Source organism: Callorhinus ursinus, unplaced genomic scaffold, assembly GCF_003265705.2.
Source record: "Callorhinus ursinus isolate GAN/ISIS: 27379988/994484 unplaced genomic scaffold, GSC_fseal_2.0 scaffold8, whole genome shotgun sequence".
Classification (NCBI taxonomy): Eukaryota; Metazoa; Chordata; class Mammalia; order Carnivora; family Otariidae; genus Callorhinus; species Callorhinus ursinus.
The window spans coordinates 53,981,714-53,996,910 of NW_027397070.1; the positions used below are offsets into that span (position 1 = coordinate 53,981,714).

Sequence of the window (15,197 nt, forward strand, 5' to 3'; positions counted from 1 at the left end):
ACCCAGGTGCCCGGGGCTAAATCATCTTGAAATACAACCAACATATGTTAAACTATGTTAACCCATTTAACATAACAATTTTGTATCAAATTAAAACAATATATTTAACATCAGTATTAAAAGAGCAAATCACAGATGATGAATTCTCACTGGACATATTATGCACTGCACATAAAGTAATCAGACTGTGTACTAACAGTATGATAAAAACTTGTTTTTTTCTTGTCAGTTCCTGTACACAAAAGTCAGGGGGAAAAAGACCAATTTTCAAAAACCTGCATGCACATAAATGTCATGAATCTTTTCAAAATTTCTACAGATAACAATATCTGTTGTGTAATTTGTGGATTAGAATTTAGAAGTCAAGGACTGTTCATCTGTATTTTATATAAGTGTCAGATGCAAAAAGCCAGTCACTGAATGAATTTTATGATGATAATGATGATGATGATCACAGTGCTGAAAAACTAGGAAGTTAGCATTATTTTTCAGTGATGCCAATTATCCAGATTTTAATAGTCTTAATAATGTGTCTCTTTGATGCTTTGATAAGAGATAGTCCCATAGGGCTAGAATTTTTTTAAAGTGTTTGTGTTTGGCAAATGTTGCACTGAGGCCACACAAAATTAACTCTGAAGATTTGACTAAATATTTGATGCCTTCATGAGCAGTCTTCAAGAAGAAATTCTGAGGCCATTTCAATTTTATCTCAATCAAATATCCTCTGACTGTTCCCTTAGCATATTTCATATAGGTTGTAGTCAAGTTACAAAGAGAATAATTGAAATCAACAGTAATAGAATAATTTTGTTTTAGGAAAATATTTCAACTGCGTCTTGTACTCTTCCTGCACATCTTTTATTTGTTCTTAATTTGAGTGTGATGAACTGCAAGTATTTTTGCTGCTAATGCTTCCTGAGGAATGGTCGTATCTGCCAAAATAAAATGAAATTCAGCTGCTTAATGGGGTTTCTCTTTGTAGATATTTTAAGTGAACACATTGTCAGTAGACTCAAACGAGCTTTATTTAATCTAGAATGTGTGAGGGCAAGAATGTGTAAGGAAAGAAGATCAAACTGGCGAGACAGTCTGTAGAGTCAGAAAAACCTACTTTTCTCCATGACGCTTCTTAGAAAGTCAGTGAAGTGTAGTATCTAAGAGCGGAAGTGGATCGTCTGGGCTTGACTGCCGATTCCATTGTTGGACAAGCTGTGTAACACTTGGCAAGTTACTGCACTTCTCTGTGCCTTCATTTCTGCAACTGAGAAATGGAGATGATGATTAGATCTACTTTACAGGTTTGGGATAAGGATTAAGTGAGTACTAGTTCTGAGTAAGTGAGTAATAAACATACATTACCGATATTCTCATTACTTACAAAGAAATGCTCTTTTCCATAAATATAAATGATCCTTTCTACTTTCTAAAGGAACTTCCCAATTGTACTGCCATTGGTAGGCAGCTTGTATTTTTCAAAAGTATCCACAGTAATATCCTGCATGCCTTTCTAAAACTTTGCAACTTCTCAATCAAACGATGGAGTCTAATACCTACCTTAAGCACTGGCTGGTTTTAATGACTCATTATAATGAATAGAATATAGAATGTGGCAAGAGAGTCACTGTGTGACCTCTGAGGCTGGTCATAGAAGGTGGTAGAGTTTCTGTCCCTCTTTCCCTCCCAATTCTTTCTGTGTCTCCAGATGTTTACCCTGGGAAGCCAGCCCCCATGCCATGAAGAAGCCCAGGCCACCCAGAGAGACCATATGTAGTTGTTCCAGCTGACTGTCCCAGGTAGGGACTCACTGCCCCCCAGACATGTGAGTGAGTAAGGCTTCTGATAATCTCAGCATTACAGCTGATGCCAGTGGAGCTGAGAGGAGCTTTCCTTACCAAAGCCTGCCCAAATTGCAGATTAATGAATAAAATAAATGGTATTGTTTTAAGCCACACATTTTTGTGATGATGTGTTATACAGCAGAAGAGTAGGCAATGTATGGTAAATTAGAAAGTGCCTGCAAAAATATAAGGGGTTGTGATGTTAATTTTATGTGTTGTAAAACTTGACTGGGCCCAAGGATGCCCAGATAGCTGGTGACATACTATTTCTGGGGGTGTCCGTGACAGTGTGTCTGGAAGAGATTAACATTTAAATCAGAAGATTCACCTTACCTGTGCTGGTAGACATGATCCCGTCCTGAAGAGAACAAAAAGGCAGAGGAAGAACACATTTACTCTCTGGGCTTGAGCTAGGACATGCATCTTCTGCCCTTGAACATCGGTGCTCCTGGTTCTTGCTGCTTCAGATTGGATTTGCATCATTAGCTCCCCTGGTTCCCGGGCCTTCACGCTCAGACTGGAACCACACTGCTGGCTTTCTTGTTTCTCCAGCGTGCAGACAGCTGGTCTTAGGACTTCACAGCCTCCATAACTGTATAATCCAATTTCTGTAATAAATTTCCTCTTACATATCTCTCTGGGTACCCTCTTGGTTCTCCGTTGGAGAACGCTAATACACTGAGTAATGCTTAAGTCTACCCAGGCATAAGTAATGATAAAGTTTAAATAAAGAGATGAAAATAAAAATATGGCAGACATCTGTACTTGAATCAGTAGGATAGAGATCCGGTTTGGGAGTCTGACATCTCTGGTTTTAAATCCTAGCTCCGGTCTTACCTCATGGGGGAAATTAGTGCATGTAATTTTTCCTTTTTTGCTTAAGTTTCCTTGGGACTGTGGGTAGAATAGAAAATGATAAGGATAAAAACAGGTAAGAAATAGAGTAAAACCTTGATACATGTCAGCTATTGTTTTCATTTGTTCACCTGACAATATTTTTAGCAAGTGTCCTCTATGTTTCAGGCACTTCTGTAGCCCCTGAGAATACACTAGCAGACACCTTTACTCCCGCTTGGAGCTCAGAATTGCTACACAAAGACCCATTGTTTTGCTTTTATGTATCAATGTTGACCTGTTATTACCTTATACTGTTTGAGTTTTTCTAGTGTGTGAACTAATTCCCTAACTCTTGTTTAACCTTCTCACTATCACCTCCTTCCTATTATGGAGCCCCTTAATAATGATATGTTCAGAAAGCAAATCTGAGCATATATTTTAATCAAATCCTTAGCCACTCCTCCATCACCTTCAGTAAACTTCTATGTATAACTCTTTCTGATTTCATTACTACAAGATCTGTTCATTCTGTTTTCCACTGATGCATTTGAGAAATATTATTGAACTCCTATCAGACACTGTGGCATTGTGGACATACTGGGAATCACTGGTGAGCAAGACAGAATAGCCCCTGCCCTCATGGGACTTACATCCTATCTAGGACAATTAGAGAAGCTATAATAATTCTATTATGATTAAAGGTGATCTGGGAGGACAATATATGGGGAACTAAAGAGTTCAGTGTTTCTGGGGAAAATGTGTTCATTTTGAGACTTGGAATATTAGTAGAAGTGAGCTGGCTTCATCTGCCAATACCTGTCTTAGTCCGCTGAGGGAGCTATAACAAAATGCATTAGATTGGATGGCTCATATACAACAGGAATTTATTTTTCACAATGCTGGAGACTAGAAGCCCAAGAATAGTGTGCCAGCATGATTGGGTGATGGCCCTCTTTCTGGTTCATAGCCAGCACCTGCTCACTGTGTCCTTGCATGATGGAAGGGGCTACTGATCTCTCCATAACCTCTTTCATAAGGCACTAATTCCATTCATGAGTCTTCTACCCTCTGGATAGCATTTCCCAAAGGCCCATCGACAAATCACCTTTAGGAGTTAGGATTTCAACATGAATTTTGGGGAAACACAGACATTCAGATCATAGCATAATCATTTTATAAATTGCTCTCCAGCAAGGCCAAAGAGCTTGTAGCATTGAGCTTTCTCAGGTTTCCAAGTTACTGAATGGCTCATTCTTCTCCGTATAATTTACCCCACCTCCATTTTATCTTGACCAGTGTCTACCCTTTCAATTCCCCATTCACCTCTGGTAGCTAAATTCATGTCTTCTACCTGATCTTGTACACATTGCATTAAATAAACACATTGCATATTGCCATATGGGCTGGAATGAGTTACATTAATCTCTCTATTATTCTGTTGTGTTTTCCTAAAGGGTAGGATCCTTTTTTTTTAAATTTATTTTTCTTTGTGCTTTTGGTACTGTCTCTGGAACATGGTATGCTCTCATTTGAAATGTTTAAATGAGGGTATCCTGGGTGGCTCAGTCTGTTAAGCGTCCAACTTTTGGTTTAAGCTCAGGTCATGATCTCAGGGTCATGAGATTGAGCCCCACATAGGACCCCACCCTGGGCATGGAGCCCGCTTAAGATTCTCTCTCTCCCTCTGCCCCTCTAGCCCTGCCCTCCCCCCAACTTGTGAGCACATGCCCTCTCTCTCTCTAAAAAATAAAAAGATTTTAAATGAATAACTGTTTAATTCTCTAAAATTAAATTTAATGCCAAATAGCCAAATTGTGTTTGTCTTTCTCATAAGTGATTCACTTAAGTTCCCTATAGAATGTAACAATGGTAAAAGAAACACTTGGCAACACCCTTTATAACACAGAAGTACATTAACTCATAGACTCAGAGGTAGTCATTTATGATCTATTTTCTTTTCATAGCAATGGTGCTTAGAAATAAAAGATGGTGACAATAACCTTCTAAAGCAAAATCATACCAAACATTTGGTTTTGGAATGAAACATGTATAAGGGAAATTGACTAGCTGGAAAAACTGGTATTTCATTGATTGTGCTATCAAAATAAGTGTTTTTTTGAGGGTACTAGAAGGGAAGGAAATCACTTTCCTTAATGTGGTCTTGTCAGGATTTTCTATAAGTATTATTCATGTTTTCCCAGTTTAAGGTGGCAGGGGAGTTAGGGAAGGAAAGGTCAAAATCACAAAATCTGCTGCAATTTGATTTGCAATTATTTTTTTTTAAATTTGCCAACTGTTCACATTTTTCTGTGAACTTTTTTATAAAGGAAAAATACAATTTTTCACAGCTGTCATTGGATAATTTGATTTACTAGTGCCACTGAATAATAAGCAACTAGATTCACACTGAGTGTTCTATTGCAATTAGTATTTTAGTGAAAATGGCCTGTATCTGGGTCCTGGACACCCCACTGCCTGCTGACATGGCCATTTCAAGCTCTTCATGGTTGATTATGGTTTGCTGTCTCCCACAGATTTTTTTTAAGACTTTATTTTTTCTAGAGTAGTTTTAGATTCATAGCAAAATTAATAGGAAGGTGTGGAAATTTCCTATATACTTCCTGCCCCCACACAAACACAGCCTCCCCTTTTCTCAGTATACAACACCAGAGTGGTACATTTGTTATAACTGATGAACCCACATCAACACATCATTATCACCCAAATGCCATAGTTCACATTAGGATTCACTCTTGGTGTTGTACATTTTGAGGCTTTGCACAAATGTATAATGCCATATATCCATTGTTATGATATCATACAGAGTAATTTCACTGACTTAAATATCTTCTGTGATCCACCTATTCATCTCTTACTTTCTTCCACAACCACTGACAACCACTGATTTTTTTTTTTTATCTCCTCAATTTCGCCTTTTCCAGAATGCCATGTAGTTGGAATCATATAATTGGAATCATTGTCAGATTGGCTTCTTTCACTTGGTAATACGTACTTAAGTTTCTTCCATGTCTTTCCATGGCTTGCTAGCTCACTTATTTTTAGTACTGACTAATATTTCATTTTCTTGATCTACCAGAATTTCATTGACTGAAGCATATCTTGGTTGTTTCCAGGTTTTGAGAGTTATGAATAAACCTGTTATAAATACGCATGTGGAGGTTTTGTGTGGACATAAGTTTTCAACTCCTTCAGATAAATACCAAGAGGCATGATTGCTGGAGTGTATGTTAAGAGTATGTTTAGTTCTAGGGTGCCTGGGTGGCTCAGTTGGTTAAGCAACTGCCTTCAGCTCAGGTCATGATCCTGGGGTCCTGGGATTGAGTCCCTCATCGGACTCCCTGCTCGGCGAGGAGCCTGCTTCTCCCTCTGATCCTCCCCCCTCTCATGTACTCTCTCTCTCATTCTCGCTCTCTCAAATAAGTAAATCTTTTTTTTTTTAAAGAGTATGTTTAGTTCTATAAGAAACCATCAAACTGTCTTCCAAATTGGCTGTACCATTTTGCGTCCTCCACCCCAGCAATGAATGAACGTTCTGGTTACTCAAAGCCTTACCATTATTTGGTGTTTTCAGTGTTCTGGATTTTGGCTGTTCTAACAGATGTGTAGTGGTATTTCATTGCCATTTTAACTTATATTTACCTAATGAAATGAAAATGAAATTGTTCACTGGCTCTAAAATTTGTGATGGAAATAATATAATAATTACAAAAGAAAATTATAAAAATACAGCAAGGGTTGAAGATTTGAATTAATGTTAGTAATTTAAACGATCAGTTTGACAACGATATGTTCATGCATCATCCTCATGCCCATTTTAACCTAAGGAAACTGAGACTTAAAGAAGTTATTTAACTTGATCCATGATCACAGTGATTAAGGGGACAAAACTGAGATTGGGAACTCCTTCTGACTCTAGATCTTAATCCCTGAAACTCTTAACCCTCACACCATATGGAATCTTAGAGGACAGTACTTGTTTATATTTTTTACTTTATCCATTCAGCATCTAGTTTAGAACTTGGCATACTTACATAGAGAAAAGCTCAGTAAACTCTTACTTGGCTGAACCACATTAAAAGAACCTAAACTCTTCATACCTATGAAAAGTTTCAGTTCCCATCCTATATTAATCTAAATAAAAACAAGAAAATACCAAAAAATTAATGGATATTTTTCCTTTCCAATTTTAACCTTTATTTTTTTTAACCTGATGGTACCTTTTTTTAAATTTATTTTTTATTAATAATATATAATGTGTTATTTGTTTCAGGGGTACAGGTCTGTGATTCATCAGTTTTACACAATTCATAGCACTCACCCTGGTACATACCCTCCCCAATGTCTATCACCCAGCTACCCTATCCCTCCTACCCCCTTCCCTTCCAGTAACCCTCAGTTTGTTTCCAAAGATTTAGTCTTTTATGGTTTGTCTCCTCTCTGGTTTTGTCTTGTTTCATTTTTTCCTCTCTTCCCCTATGATCCTCTGCCTTGTTTCTCAGATTCCTCATATCAGTGAGATCATATGATAATTGTCTTTCTCTGATTGACTTATTTTGCTTAGCATAATACCCTCTAGTTCCATTTATTATTCTTATTGGTCTTTCTTTTCTTGTCACATATTTTTAACTTCAGTAAGATTTTGAGTAACACTAAGGTTTGAAGAGTGAATCCTTGTTTTGTGGATTACTCTTAATGCAACACTTCTAATATTCCATCTCTAAGTAGGATATTTGCTATAGAGTTTCATTGTATACCTTTTATTGGTGTAAGACATTTGCCTTCAAAAATTATTTATAAGAGTTTTGTTGTTTTAATCATAAATGAGTGTTAAATCATAGAACAAGTCTCTATAGTTATTGAAATGACATAATTTTCTTTTTTAATGTATTACTACCATTAAGTGCATTGTCATATTACCTAATATTTAACAAACTTTGCGTCATTGGGATAAATTCTAAGTGGAATGGGAGCAAATTCTGCTCTTTGGCAACTCAGTTGTATAACTGTAGGGAATTAATCTCCTTCCACCTTCTATTCAAATTTTCTTTCTCCTTGCAGTACCCCTGGAAGAACTTTGGGGGGTATCAAAGTTGTGCTGTTTAACACCTTGGGCTTTTACCTACCCCCGCGTCATTGCTCTCCTTCAGGTTGCAGGTCCCAATACTGAAATCTTTTGTGAGATTTCAGATTCATTTCAGCCCCTGTGGACTGTCTGTACTATCTCAACTTCCAGCTGTTCCTGCTGCCTTCACACTCATGGCCTTCTCTCCCTTTTTCTTGATCCCAGACCAGCCCTTGATGACTTTTGCCACTTTTCGTTCACCACTGTCACTTCACTGCACCATCAGGGCTTTTCCTTCCTTTTTGCCCCTTGTGAGCCAGTCAGTATACCCACAGCCACCAGATGGTGCTTCCTGATCCTCTCTGTACCTCTGAAACAAATAATACATTATATGTTAAAAAAAAAGAAGAAGATAGTAGGAAGGGAAAAGTGAAGGGGGGGAAGTTGGGAGGGGGAGACGAACCATGAGAGACGATGGACTCTGAGAAACAAACTGAGGGTTCTAGAGGGGAGGGGATGGGGGGATGGGTTAGCCTGGTGATGGGTATTAAAGAGGGCACGTACTGCATGGAGCACTGGGTGTTATATGCAGACAATGAATCATGGAACACTACATCAAAAACTAATGATGTAATGTATGGTGATTAACATAACATAATAAAAAAAAGAAAAAAAAAACAAGGTCTTAATTGTCTTCTGTTGGTAAATAGCTTTCCCTTCTCTGTATTACGGTCTTTGGTTGGAATTCCACCCCAGAAACATCTTGGGTTCCCAAGAATTAAAGGCCTTTTAGTGCCTGTGCTCTTCCCTTTCTCTAGAGATACGTGAAAGTCTTCAGGGTCTCTGGGTCATGGGTGGGTTCAAGTAGTTTCCTCAGAGCATCAGGTGCTACTGTCTAATTTGTGGATTGCTTCCTCTCCCCTGCCTACTTGTGATTTCTTCTTCACCCAACTGCATCCACATAAGTTTATCAAACAGGCTTATACTAAGTGTGTATATAAAGTACGAGTTCTTTCCAGAGGGTCCACTTATCTATATAATTTTTGTATATCAATGGATGCTTCCTGGCTGAGGAAAAAGTGTTATCTAACTCAAACTGCCAGGCATATTGAATTCATATTCTACTCTGGTAGGATTGTGTGTGTGTCTTTGTGTGTGTGTGTCAGAGAGAGAGAATGAGAGAGATCTTGTATCTATCTATATCTGTCTATATATAGAGAGAGGGAGGGAGACAGAGAGAGATGGAGGAAATACATGGCAGCAACAGGAATAGTGGAACATACAACTCATTCTTGTGTAAATATATATATATGTGTGCATATATAATATTATATACAGATATATATAATATTATATATATGTTAAATATATATGTACTAAAATGTTAATTCTTTAAGTCAGAAGCTCTCAACTGGGGATGATTTTACCTGCCCCCTGCCTCACTGCTCCTCGCCACCCCCCAGGACATTTAGCGATATCCAGAGATATTTTTTATTTTGTGACTGGAAGAGGGTGATATTGGCATCAAGTAGGTAGAGCTTTGGGATACTGCTAAACACCCTATGAAACACAGGACAGCCCTCAGGTCAAAAAGTTACCCAGTCGAAAATGCCCATAGCACCAGGGTTGAACAACCCTACCTAAGTGGATTGTTGACGTTCTTACACCTCCTTAGAGTTTTGTATTCCTCAAATAATTATTGAAAATTAAGGACATCCTAAGATGTGTGTATGGTTCCTACTCTGACAGAGCTTATTATCTGGAATATGACAGGCTTCTCAGTAATTCAGTGTTATTAAAGTAAAGGGAGCTCCAAGTGGAAAAATAAAGGAGAAAATATTTGAGTCCTAAACAAGAGTTAAGTAGTACTTTTTCATTCATTCTTTAAATCATTATTTTACGGCAAAACCTCATTAAGGCAATGTTGTTTTATTCTAAATAGCATGATTCAAAGAAAATTGTACTCCTTAGAGAACTAAATGTAACATTGTTAGCTAATAAATAGATGCAATAATCCAAACCACTTCTCCCTGTTCATCTTCCCCTCCCCCCTCCACCATCCCATGCCTTTGTCCTTCAAGTTTGGAATGAGTGTTTTAGTCTTAATACAAAGAAAATAAACAAATTTTAGTTTCAGAAAGTATGCTATTTGTGAATATAAGTTACAAGATTTTCTGTTACTTGTTTTTCTCCTTTATCTTCAGGGAAATTCTCTCTCTCTCTCTCTCTCTCTCTAGTTCTCTCTAGATCTTACAATGTCATTAACATCCGTTTACATTGAAATTAAATAAAAGGCATCTGCAGAGATAAAGATACCCTGATATGTTTTCAAACTTTATGACTTTCCCCCTAGTATTTGATCTTCATAATGTGCACTTTCTGCTATGATCCAATTAATCTTAAACACGATACCAGGCGTGTAGACTGTTTGGTTTTAATTTACTAAGTTATAACTAGTGGTATTTTCTCCTTGGGTATTGCTCTGCACCCATAAATTATTTGGTAGCAATTATCTCTTAAAATGCATTCAAATGCTTTTTAGTTGCTTCTTGAATTCCAAGTAAGTCCTCAGTTAAGATGTTCTTAAAAACTTATCCTAATGTTCTTTTTGTTCCTTTCTCTAACAGAGAGATATATGGATGATTTTATTTTTTTGGCTTGCAGTACATGTAATTTGAGGAGTGTTAAAAGCTACTCTCACCAAAAATAACTCTGTCTATGTACAATTCCATACCTCATTCCTTTGCAAATTAAAAAAAAAAATGGGTTTAAACTCCAAAACTCCCTAATAACATTTATAATTTATCAGGTAAACTATGAAAATCAGAATTTAAATGAATCAAATGTTGAGGGTTGTTGGAAAACTGGTTAGGTACTGTAAATCTTTGATGTGTGGGCTGCAGACATTACTTACATAAATGGATGAATCTACAAAGGAGTCAATGCGCTGAAATAGGAAGAACGAAAGGGAGTTTTATCATCAGACAATCTTGTCTTTGAATCTTTAATGTGTCTCTTACAAACCACATTACCATAGCTCCCCCCACTTTTCTCACCTTGACGTGCTTCCCCCAAATGGATGATATTCTTACCCTGAAGGGTTGTTGTGTAGATTAAAAGTAAAACAATGATAATGATCATGCTACAAATTTTCTGGGTTTTTTACCTGCACTGTCTTATTTAATCCTCACAAACTATTAATGTGTACAAGAAATGAAATTACTGAGAGATTAAGTTGTTTGCCTCTAGTCTACACAGCTATTAAGAGATAGGGTTAGAAACAAATCCAAGTAATGTGGGTCAGAGCTCATGTCTATAACTACTTTCATATATAACATATACTAAGTAAAGAGCAGCTTACAATTACTGAAACAAAGCTGCTACCTATGTAAGTCATATGTTCAGATTTATAGTGGGAAGATTATTCAATGTAACCCTAACAGCCTGAAATACTGAAGTCAATTTAATCTCTTTTTTCCTGCACATTATAGCTGAATATACTAGAAAATTCTAGCCTCAGGTCCCCATCCCCTGCAATTATTCTTAACCATGCAATATAACCCAACTGAACCTGTGTTAGAATGAATGCCTAAAGTGAGTCTTGTTCCAGCTTTTCTCTGTGCATTGGGCCTCAGCATTCGTTCCTAAACTAAACTTGCTTTTCTTAATTATCTAAATCAATTGTTTGAATGGTACCGTAGCTACGCAATAACAGCACAACTTCACACTTAATTTTAATTAGCTAAGCATAAATTAACTGGGATCTCAATCAAACAGATGGAATATTTATGGTATTGAACCCACACTGGTCCAAATGTTGAAGACCATCACACAAAGCAGTTCGTTCTCTTTTTTTTTTTAACCTCTCCTCTTGAAAATAAAAACATTTCTCTATGAAATGCCTAGCAGACATTGTTGATCTACTCTTATTTTAAATAGTGCGTGGATAATGGTACTTAAGCAAGCTTGCAGTAGGTATATACACACCTGTTCACTAGCTTGGTAATATAACAGCCTTATCATCCGAAGTAAATTCATAGCTGTCAATTTTCAAATAGATAATGAGCCTTGGAATATTTCTGTAAATAATGTAACTGAAAAATGGCAAATGAAAAAATACTATAAAAGCTACCATTAGATGATGCAGAAAATGTCTAACATACAATATCCCGAGAAGCCCTACTGTATGGAACTCATTAAGTTTGGGAATCTACCAAGAACCAGGTTCTGGCCCTCATATTTGCAGTCTCAGCAATTTTATATTTTAGCACCCATGTTTATGTTATAGGGAAGAATTAAATTAACCAATATTGCAGGGATGATATGGTTATTTATTAATTTATAGCGAAAGATCATTCTTACAGGAAGCCAGGTAACTCCAGTGCAGGGGCTGGCAAACTTTTCTATAAAGGCTCAGATAGATAGTAAATATTTTGGACTTTGCAGGCTACATGATCTCTGTTGCAACTACTCAACTCTGCTTTTGCAGTAGGAAATGAATAATACATAAATCAATGAGTAGGGCTGTGTTTCAATAAAACTTTATTTATGAACACTGAAATTTAAATTTCATGTGCTTTCCATATTGTACAAAATAGAATCCTTTTGTTCTTGTTTCCAACCATTTAAAAAAGTAAAAATAATTCTTAGCTCATAGACTGCACAAAAAATTAGGCTGTCCTTATTAGTTCGCTGACCCTTGTTCTAATATAAAAATTAACCAATTCACCTATAGGTGAGGAGACCATGGAATTTACTGTTTAAATCTGCACACCAGAATAGAAAGATGCTCTTTAAATAATTACAATTATATATATTTTGAAATATGTTATTATTGTTTTACAGAAATGCTATTTTTATTATAGTAATACTGTTTTGTTACTGTTTATATAGTTATTACAAACTGTTTAATTGTAATGGTAGTCTTTAGAATAGTTTTACTAAAAAAAAACTTATTTTCTATTACAAAATTACTTCCATAACAAACGAAAAGTTAACGAAGTGACAAATAAATATCATCTTTATTTTGATTGGTTGACCAGTAAAATGTAACATATAAGGGTAGATATTCTTGGGGCTAGTCCTGATGTCAGGTCAGTTGCTTAGCCATGTGTGTCTCAAATAAAAGAGCAAGTGGGGCAGGAGGGGCATTATGAAGCCCTTCCCCCATGCCTTCCAGCTGAAGGAGGGAACAATTCCTAAGTCCTTGTCCAAGAGCTCTTTCATCAGCAAACCATCTGCATGCGGGCCCTAAAAGGTCACTGTTAGTCACTTTGAATCCGGAAAGGATTGGAAAGGGAGAGATGGGTAATTATTATCTCCATTGTTAAAATTTAACCTCATATCAAATTAACAACTCTATTCACTTGTCATGAGTCTCATACTTTCCTAGATGAGGCCAAGGGAAATGCTGGAAGCACAAAGTGGAGATCCACCAAACCCATTCCAGTGTATTTTATTGCCATCATTAAGAGTAACATATCATTACAAAATGAAATATATGAGATACATGCTAAATAAGGGGGAACATTAAGACAACATTTGCTTGGAACAAAACAAATCTGTTCCCCTTGTCCTAACATACCTTCTGACTTTTCATCTTATAACCTTCTTGAAGTCAGTACTCAAACAGGACTTTGAATGTAAGGCCTGCCCTGACTGCCTCATGTAAAATTGTGCCCCTGTCCCTATACACTATAGACACCTGCAATTCCTCATGCCCCTGTTCCATTCTAGTTTCTTTAATAGCAGTGTGTCCTTCCAACATACATAATTTACTTCTTTATTATGTTTTTTTTGTCTAGCTTTCCAAAATTGAATGTGAATTTCTCAAACTCAGGGACTTTTGATGTTTTGTTCCTTAATGTATTCAAAATATTTAGAATATGTCTGATTTATATAATAAGCCTTAATAAATATTTGGTTAACAACTAAACAATAATAATAATAATTGATGATATTTTTTCATATCACTGTCTCAAGAACTTTTAATAAATTCACTTTTCAGTTCTTGTTATAACTCTCTCGAAGTGGAAACTCTTACTATCTTTAGTTTACCAATTAGGAAACCAAGATACAGAGAGGTTCAATAACTTGTCACATCGCTAGTAAGTAGCAGAGCAGGATTTAGACCTTGCAATCTGATTCCAGGGCATGTGTTCTCCACCTTATGACATCATTTTAGTTAAAAAAAAATTTAGTTGACAATTTTTTTAATTAACAGGTTTAAAGGAAAAGTTATGAAAAAAAATTCAGAAAGAAAAACAAAAGAGACATAAAATATGAGCCGAAAATAAGATATAAAAGATAAATCTAGGGTCTAATAACCAACTATAACATTTTTTAAAAGAACATCAAGGGGTATCTGGGTGGCTCAGTCAGTTGAGCATCCAAGTCTTGTTTTTGGCTGAGGGTTGTGAGATTGAGCCTTACATCAGGCTCCATGCTCAGCCCACCAGAGTTGGCCCAAGTTTGTCTCCCTCTGCTCCTCTCCCACTCACGTGCCCTCTCTCCCTCTCTCTCTTAAATGGATAAATAAGTCTTTAAAAGAACATCAAAAAATCATAACAAAGAATACAAGGAAAGATATCATGGAATGAATTCTTAAGAGCCGAAGGACCTTTGGGGTACCTCAGTGGCTCAGTTGGTTAAGTGTCTGCCTTCTGCTCAGGTCGTGATCCCAGGGTCCTGGGATTGAGCCCTGCATCAGACTCTGCTCAGCGGGGAGCCTGCTTCTCCATCTCCCTCTGCCTGCCACTTTGCCTACTTGTGCTCTCTCTCTGTCAAATAAGTAAATAAAACTTAAAAAAAAAAAAAGAGCAAAGGAACTTTATCTTCAGGTAGAAATAGATTTTTGAATTTTCAACAAAATGAATGAAAAGATTCCATACTTAAACATATCACTGAACTATTTCAGAACCCAGCTAATCAAATGAAAAGATGAGATAAGCTTTTGAGAAAAGAAATATGTCTAAAGGCACAGGAGTCCACTTAGCTTCAGACTTAGCAATTGAGAGTTGCTCCATTGTTTTATTTTATTTATTTATTTATTTATTTATTTTATTATGTTATGTTAGTCACCATACATTACATCATTAGTTTTTGATGTAGTGTTCCATGATTCATTGTTTGCGTGTAACACCCAGTGCTCTAAGCAGAACGTGCCCTCTTTAATACCCATCACCAGGCTAACCCATCCCCCCACTCCCTCCCCTCTAGAACCCTCAGTTTGTTTCTCAGAGTCCATAGTCTCTCATGGTTCATCTCCCCCTCCGATTTCTCCCCCTTCACTTTTCCCTTCCTGCTATCTTCTTCTTCTTCTTTTTTTTTTTTTTAACATACAATGTATTATTTGTTTCAGAGGTAGAGGCCTGTGATTCAACAATCTTAACAATTCATGGCACTCACCATTGTTTTAAACATCTAAAGTTTGAGGAAAA

At 36.7% G+C, this 15,197-nt stretch overlaps 2 long non-coding RNA genes across 2 annotated transcripts in view; one reads left to right on the forward strand and one right to left on the reverse strand.

Annotated features, from left to right (window-relative positions):
* Positions 1-514: 514 nt before the first annotated feature.
* Positions 515-1,540, reverse strand: LOC112821848 (uncharacterized). The gene is made up of 3 exons (XR_012378890.1): positions 1,379-1,540; positions 1,112-1,261; positions 515-932 (listed from the first exon to the last, which is right to left on the reverse strand). It is a non-coding gene; the product is annotated as an uncharacterized lncRNA (long non-coding RNA).
* A 152-nt stretch (positions 1,541-1,692) lies between these two features.
* Positions 1,693-15,197, forward strand: part of LOC112822720 (uncharacterized) — a 52,103-nt gene continuing 38,598 nt past the window's right edge. The window contains exon 1 of the long non-coding RNA XR_003207766.2: positions 1,693-1,793. This is a non-coding gene — a long non-coding RNA (uncharacterized lncRNA). The remainder of the gene's footprint in view (positions 1,794-15,197) is intronic.